At 46.3% G+C, this 8,504-nt stretch overlaps 1 pseudogene; it reads right to left on the reverse strand.

Moving 5' to 3' along the window:
• Positions 1 to 524: 524 nt before the first annotated feature.
• On the reverse strand, positions 525 to 4,275 carry LOC140476017 (heat shock 70 kDa protein-like; annotated as a pseudogene).
• Between the last annotated feature and the right edge of the window lie 4,229 nt (positions 4,276 to 8,504).

An 8,504-nucleotide genomic window follows, 5' to 3' on the forward strand; every position in this document is an offset into this window, starting at 1 on the left:
CACTGCTCGGATGTTATGCATTTTCCACCAAAGATATTTAATTGTGATTACTTTCCCCAATAATTGCATACAAATTAAGTCTGCAAAGGCTGCCAATTGTTATAACACCACCTTCTTGTGGTCTGTATGAAAATAGAATCTCTGTTGTATACTATTTATTATAAGGGAACACTGTTCCAACTACATGACAGAAAGAATAGCTGGCTTGCTTAACTGTAAGTATAACCTGTCTAAACAATAACTTCTCAGGATTAGTGACAACTGACTGAATTTCTGAATCATACGGTGCATTCTTGTAGTGTGCAGAAAACTGAGAAAGAACTCCATTAGCAGCTAAAAGGGTGTAAACTACTCAATGTATAAAACATACAGGAAACAGTTTGCAGAAAAATTCACCATTGACACGTTTAATTGCTACCATTCAAACACCCAAACTTCAGAAATGTAGGCCATCATTTACCTAACTGTGCAAATGTCCAAATCAACTGGGTTTACAGAAGCCCCGAGAAATTCTAAAGGACTGTTGCAATTTCAGGGAGGTGGGGGGATGGAATGGTGGAGAAGAGAGACCAACTGAAAATGATATTACTTTGAAGAGAGTTAAAGTTTCAATCAACCTCTTCAATTGTTGGTCCACCAGAAGGGTCCTTTCTGACTTGTTCTGAGAATGGCCCTTCGGGCATACCTCCCTGGTAAAGTTTGGCAATGATGGGCTTGCATATTTTTTTTTCAAATCTTTCAACTGCTGCTCAAAGTCCTCCTTCTCTGCTGTTTGGTTTGCCTCCAGCCAGGAGATGGCCTGGTTACACTTTTCGATGACTTTGTTCTTATCTTCCTCACTGATCTTGCCTTTCGTTTTCTCTTCCTCCACTGAACTCTTCATGTTAAATGCGTACGACTCCAGGGAATTCTTGGCTGTAATTTTCTCACGCTGCATATCATCCTGACCTTTGTACCTCTCCGCTTCCTGCACCATCCTCTCGATCTCCTCCTTACTCAACCTGCCCTTGTTATTGGTGATGGTGATTTTGCTCTCTTTGCCAGTGCTCTTGTCCACAGCAGAGACATTCAAGATGCCATTTGCGTCAATATCAAAGGTGACCTCAATCTGTGGTACACCACGTGGCGCAGGAGGGATCCCACTGAGGTCAAATTTGCCCAAGAGAACTCCGGAGGAAAGGTCTCCTGGCTCACACTCCGCCGCTCGACTTCCTCTTGCATAAGGTGGAGCCCGGAGATTGGGTACTTGTTAAGACCTGGAAGGCCGAAAAGCTCCAGCCGCGGTGGGAAGGACCGTTCCTGGTTCTGTTAACAACTGAAGCAGCTGTTCGGACGAAAGAAAAAGGGTGGGTCCACGCGTCAAGGATAAAGGGGCCTGTTCCGCCTGAAGGAGAAAGCACTTGGAAATGCGAGCAAGGGGACAAGCCGTTGGTGGTAAAACTGAAAAGACAGCAATAATGAACTCTACTTGGACTGTATTGGTGGGGATATTGATCAGTTTACTCCTGTATGTGGGGGAGGGTGAGGGAAGATGTGACAAATGTCGACCTACAGTAAGACTTGGGATTCGAATCTACTCGGGAACATTGTGTCCCATTCCTATGTGGACGATTGGTGTTACGATGTGAGTGCACGCCATGAATGTTGGGAGGGTGGAAGACCCTATTATCAGGTATATAATAAAGGATACGGTGGCAAAATCCGTGGATGCCCTATAAATGACCGCTGGGTGTGTATTAGCAAAACTGGGAGGTGGGACCTATCCTCCGTGTTGCGCAGGGAACAGGTTGACAGAGTCAAGGAGACCAAGATACAGATCACTGATCGGGGGTTGGGGAAAGAGCAAGACCGTCAGGGAACGGTCGTGCTCTCTAAAGTGCCATCGGTATACGAAGAGGTAGAAGGAAAGATTGAACTCCCTGATGTTACACAAAACCTGTTTATTGATCTCACCTCTAGAATAGCCACTGTTTTAAATGTTAGCAATTGCTGGGTTTGTGGGGGGCCGCATATGTCGGAACAATGGCCGTGGACTGGTCAAAGCTTAGACATAGGGGAGTTGCTACAAACCACTTGGACCTGTGTCAACGATAGAAAAAGCCAGGGGTGGAGACTGACAAACAGCCCTGAGGGCCGGTTCCGTATTGAAGGCAAGGGGACAGTGGAGGTAGGGATTAGTCCCTGTCAGAATGTATTGGATGCAACCACGCGAGTATGGTGGCCTGAGGATATTACTTGGTACATTGCAAACCGGGATCATGGAAATTGCGTTCCATTACGTACTGATTCCTCCTCTGACGAGCTGGGGACTGATTACTGGAATTGCAGTGGTCCTAGTCCTTATGAGGGCGTCCCTGGGGTAAAGGAACTGTGGGATGATGTTGTGAGGCAGGGAGGGCCTGCTCCAGATGGCCTATTTTGGATATGCGGTAATCAGGCATACTCCAAACTACCCATGGGATGGGCTGGGGTATGCTTCCTGGGTCTAATACGACCTGCGTTCTTCCTATTACCCCGGAAGGAAGGCAACGATTTGGGAATTAAACTATTTGACTCTCTCCGTAGGTCGCCAAGGGATATCCAAGTCGGTGATTGGGGGGATGAGTGGCCACCGGCCCGGATTATTGCATACTCCGGGCCAGCTACATGGGCACAGGACGGATCATGGGGATACCGTACTTCTATCTATATGTTGAATCGAATTATCAGGCTCCAAGCAGTCGTAGAGGTTATTACTAACCGGACTGCCCTGGCCCTGGAGCTGCTGGCTAAACAGCAGGATCAGATGAGGGCTGCTATATATCAAAACCGACTTGCCTTGGATTATCTGTTGGCCTCGGAGGGGGGCGTGTGTACGGGAAGTTTAACCTGACTAACTGCTGTCTAGAAATTGACGATAATGGTAAAGCGGTTTTGAAAATTTCCGATGAAATTCGGAAATTGGCCCATGTGCCAGTACAATCTTGGCGTCCTCTTAGTGGCATCGGATGGTGGGATGGTCTCCTAGGTGGTAGCTGGTGGCGCACGGCGTTGCTGGTGGTTGGGGGGGGGCATGATTCTTCTTCTCGTATTACCCTGCCTAACTCCCTGTATTCAGTTTTTAATTCAGAAAAATATTTCCCGACTCCAGGCAGTGGTGGTTCCACAACATGGGACACGTGAACTTAAAGTGATGTTGCTGCGAAAGACCAAGGATTTCCCGGGCCCTTGAGGAGGGGGGGCTATATTGGTCAGGCACATCTTAAAGAAAGAAAAGGGTGGAATTGTGAGAGGTAATTTCGGTTTAAACTTTAAGATGTGCCTGGACCACAGACTGATCTATAATAAAAGACAAAACTTTTGTTTCTTTTCTAAAAAATTTTGTATACTCAAAAGTAGAATAGTTTAAATTGTGCAGAATGCTGACAATTTGTGAGCAGAGTAAAAACAAACAGGCCCTTGATTGATGAAACCATTAACACAGGCAGGGAAGAATGAGGCCTTGACTGATAATACTGCAGGGTGAGAGAAACAACTTTGGAGACTCTGAAGACTTTGTGATAAGGGTGCAAATCAAAGAATAATGATGTTTTTAAGAATGTGAACCTCATGGCTCGTTAGAGCCAGGGAGGGGAGGGTCTGGAGACATTTGTTGCAGACTTTGTGATAAGGGTGTAAATCGAAGAATAATGATGTTTTTAAGAATGTGAACCTCATGGCTTGTTAGAGCCAAGGAGGGGAGGGATTTGTACTGTATATAATGAGAAACTTTGTAAGCCTCAGCGCGCCTTTTACACAGAAGGGTGCCCGACTCTGCAGACTTGCTAATAAAACTTTGTTTTCCTGAATTTGTCTAGAGCGATTATTAAGAAGCGATTTTCGTTTTCTAACACTATTCATTCTTAATTCTCAGTTCCACTAACATACCTTCACTGGGTGATCCTCGGGAATATCCTCTCTCTGTGCTGCAGTGATGTTTTCACTGATCCACACCCCCTACTCTATTGTCTCTCCTTCTATCCTTCCTGTTGAATCAGTCATCTGGAACAATGATCTGTGAGTCCTGTCCGTCCCTCAGCTGTGTTTCTGTAATTCCTGTGATTTCCCAGTCCCATATTCCCATCTATCCCGTGCGTTCATCTGCCTTACCTGTCAGGCATTTTACATCAAAATAAATGCAGCTTAATTCATCAGTTTTCCCTTATTGCCTGCTGTGCTCTTACCTGGTTATCAATTGATATTACTCTGTTGAAACTCTGTCCCAGCCTCAACCTTCATACTGCAGCCTGAGGCCATCCCCCTCACTGTGGACACCTTTCACGTCTTTTGTAAACCTACTGACGAAAACTTCTGCTTTCACATCTGAGTGATTAATGCCCCTCATATGTTCCTCCCCATCTCTGTGATATTCTTCAGTTACTGCATTTCTCATTCTTTATCTCCAGAGCTTCCAATCCCCCTGATCGCTGTAAGGATATTGATCCCTTGCAGCATGTTTAACACCAGTAGCAACCTCCAACTCCTCAACGTATCCTGTCCCTGTAACCTCCTCAAATACTACAGCTCACTGTCTTTGTAATATCTTCCATAATCTGCAATCCTGTTGATTTCTGTAACCTCCTCCAGAACAGCACTCCACATCTCTGTGTAACTTATAGGAATGCTGCAAACCTGCCTTCACAGTCCTCACAAGTTCTCTGAGCTCCTTCAGACCTACAGCCCTCAGTATCTCTGGCTCCTCCAATCCCTACACTTCTCCCTGGCTGTGTGAACTGATCCAGACCCTTCAACCCTCTCTATCTCCCTCTCTCCTGCAACTCCAACTTTTGTCCATGTCAGTGTAGCTCCCAGCACCAACAATCCTCCCGGGCTCGATAAACTGCAGCTCCAACTACCACTCCAACTGTCTAATATCCAGTGCCTACAATCCTCCCTTTCTCCTAAAACTTCTGTAGCTCCAACTACCACCAATCTCTGTGTAATCTCCAGTCCCGACAACCCTCCCAATCTCTGTATTTCCTGAAGCTCCAACGACCACCCATATCTGTGTAATCTCTAGTCCCTATATTCCTCACTATCGCTGTAACTCCTTCAGGAATGATAACCCTGTAAATCTCCTTGACATCTTTCAGCCCAAAAACCTATCTGATTTCTAACCACCAACAGTGATCTCAAACCACCTGAACGCTAACATCCTCCAGTCTCTACAACCCAGCTTTTCTCTGTTAGCTTCTCTGGTATCTGTATTCCCCTTTATCTCCAGTTACAGATCCTTGCTCAGGGAAACAATGTCTCTGTACCGAATCTGTAAGAACACAAGAATCTTCGGTGTATCAATAAATTTGCCTCATTTTCTAAATTTTCACGACTGCAAGTTCAACCTTCTCCACCTCTTCTCATAAATATCCCTCCATTTTGAAGAACAACCTAGTGAACCTTCTCTGGGCTGCCTCCAATGCAAGGACATTTTCCCTCCAGGTAGGGGACCAAACTTGTTCACAGTATTCTCAGTGTGGGCAGGCTGGAGTCTTCTATATTTATTACAAGCCTTCCGTATTTTTATTCTCCATTCCCTTTGAAATCAATGCCAGCATTCCTTTTGCCTTCTCTGTGTCCTGCTGGCCCTGTATGCCACCTTTCTGAGATTTATACACAATGATTCTCAAGTTACTCTGTGATGTAGCTTTCTGCAGTTGATCTGAAACCAAGTGGTGACAGCAATAATCAGGAAAGTGCTGGAATGCATGGTAAACAATATGCCAGAAATGATAACTACACACTTGGAAACCTACGGAAAAAGGGCAGTCCATCAGACCATCATGTATAGGAGCAGAATTAGGCCATTCGGTCCATCGGGTCTATTTCACTATTTGCTTATGGCTGAATTGTTTCTCAACCCCAATCTCTCACTTACTCCGGGTAACACTTGATCTCTTTATTCATCAAGAACCTAGCTATCTCTGAGTTAGATACACTGAATCACTTAGCATCCACAGCCCCATGATGCAGTGAGTTCCACTGATCCATCCCCATCTAGCTGAATAAATTCCTCCACATCTCTATTCTGAAGGGCCGTCCCTTCACTCTGAAGCTGTGCCCTTGGCCCCTAGTCTCTCTTGCTCGTGGAAACATCTTGCCCCCGTCCACTCCATCCAGGCCCCTCAGTATTCTGTAACTTTGAACAAGGTTCTACGCCGCCGCCGCCTAAACTTCATCAAGTGCAGACCCAGAGACTTCACCTGCTCCTCATATGACACAAAATTCATTGCTGGGATCTTTCTTGGAAACCCATTTCTCATACCCCTTCACATTCTTTGTCCAGACTCTTAATGTATAATGAGCAGAGTGTCATCCCAACACTGACCCCTGCAGTACTCCCCCCATCACCAGTTCCAATCGTGAAAAATTGCCCTTTCTTCACACTCTCTGTCTTGTGCCAATCAGACAAATCCTCTATCCATGTTCTGCATGTTGTTCTGAAACGGAAATTTCATTTCACACCCACTGCTGGATTTAATTTTCTGTCTGGCTGTCAACAGCAGAGTTTCCCCATTACCTTCCCATCTGTAATTCCCTGGAGAAGGTGGTGGGGAGCTGCCTTTCTGACCCATTGCAGTCCTTTGGGTGTAGGGACAGACACAGTGCTGGGAGGATGGAGCGTGGCTTGGGGGGTACCTTGGAAATGCTGGTGTTCCTGTGCACCTGGAGCTCCTGTCCTTCCAGGGTATTGTGGTTCCTGGTTTGTGAAGTACTGTTGAAAGGGCCTGCCTGAGTGACCTCAGTGCTGCTTGTAGATCTTTTAATACGTGATTCATTAATGAACATGAGCTCTGTTGGCTGAGCCAGCATTTATTGGTGATATGGAGTTGTCCCTGAGAAAGTGGTGGTGAGCTGCCTTCTTGAGCCACTGCACCAGCCGTTGGAACTGTTGTTATCTGTGTCCCATTCAGCAGGTGCTTGTCCTCATGTCTGCAACTGCATACAGACAATGCAGCTCTCCCTTTCATATCCTATATACTCCCCGCCATATAAATCTGACAGTTCCTCACAATATCTCACCTTCTCCATTCCCATCTGTGCTAGAGATCACTGAAATTCATTTATTCTTGTTTAAACTTCTGATCACCTAAAATCTCTCCCTTTTAAAATGTGTAACCCTTTCAGCTGCTGTAACTCTCCATATAACTGTAATCAATGATAGCACAGGTTCCCTTCCTAAATCTCTGTAATTACAATGGTTGCATGTGCTAAATTGGCAATTTTCTTCCTCCTTATACATCTCAGGACTTCCAGCCCCTATAATCCCAATATTTGGAATGCTCCCATTCTCTGCACCTCCTCATGTCCTGAGGGTCCTTGAACACCACCAGTGCTCCAAAAGTTTATATTACCCCCAAGTTACTGCAAGTCTTCTAACTCTGTAATATCCAACAGTCTCCAGTACCATACGACACTTTCTGGCTATCAATTTGCATTTGTTGAAGAATACACATCTCTGTAATCAACTCAGAAAAAGCCCTTTAGACTGTACAAAGCTCCGTCATGAATAACCCACTATCTCTCTGTGTCCTTTGCCTTCATCAGTATATGCAACTCTCGTGTATCTTCTAGCAAACTTCTTCAGTTGCTGCAGATCAGCCTAGCTCCCCAGATAACCTGTTCCATTCCATATGGCTCGCTCAATCACTGTGACACCCTCTGCTCTGTCTAATTCTCCTCTTTTCCACTGTTTTCCAGGCACAACAGTAATTCTGTAAGGCAGCAGTGCGGAATGGGACGTTATAAATCTCAGCTGAGGCTTGAGGCTTGCCATTACCTGGGAGTCACAAGGACAGAGAACCTGAGAGAGTGCGGGAGAATATTAATCAGTAGCGAGGGTCGGGACCGACTGGGACTTGGAGTAGGAGAAAAAGCAGAGCAGGAGGCTTGAAACCAGCACTGAGGCACAGAGGGAGTGACCATATGAGGGAGCAACTTGGAGCAGGAGCTTGAGTCTAACATACCTGGGAGTTACAGAGGCAGCATAGCAGGAGGATATAAATCAGCACTGAGGATTAAGGCTGAGTCACACCTGGTAGTCACAGCGACAGTGACCCTATGAGGGAGCAGAGTGGAGTGGGTGCTGGAGGATTACACGGACCTGGGAGTCACAGAGACGGTGACCCTGTGAGGGGGCAGAGTGGAGTGGGAGCTTGAGGATTACACGTAAGTAGGGGTTGCATAGACAGTGCCCCTGTGAGGGAGCAGATTGGTGTCGGAACTGGAGAATTACACATCCCTGGCAGTCACAGAGACGGTGACACTGTGAGGGAGCAGGGTGGAGTGGGAGCTGGAGGAATACACGTACCTGGGAGTCACAGAGACGGTGACCCTGTGAGGGGGCAGAGTGGAGTGGGAGCTTGAGGATTACACGTAAGTAGGGGTTGCATAGACAGTGCCCCTGTGAGGAAGCAGATTGGTGTCGGAACTGGAGAATTACACATCCCTGGCAGTCACAGAGACGGTGACACTGTGAGGGAGCAGGG

The sequence above is a fragment of the Chiloscyllium punctatum genome, chromosome 4, assembly GCF_047496795.1.
Source record: "Chiloscyllium punctatum isolate Juve2018m chromosome 4, sChiPun1.3, whole genome shotgun sequence".
Classification (NCBI taxonomy): Eukaryota; Metazoa; Chordata; class Chondrichthyes; order Orectolobiformes; family Hemiscylliidae; genus Chiloscyllium; species Chiloscyllium punctatum.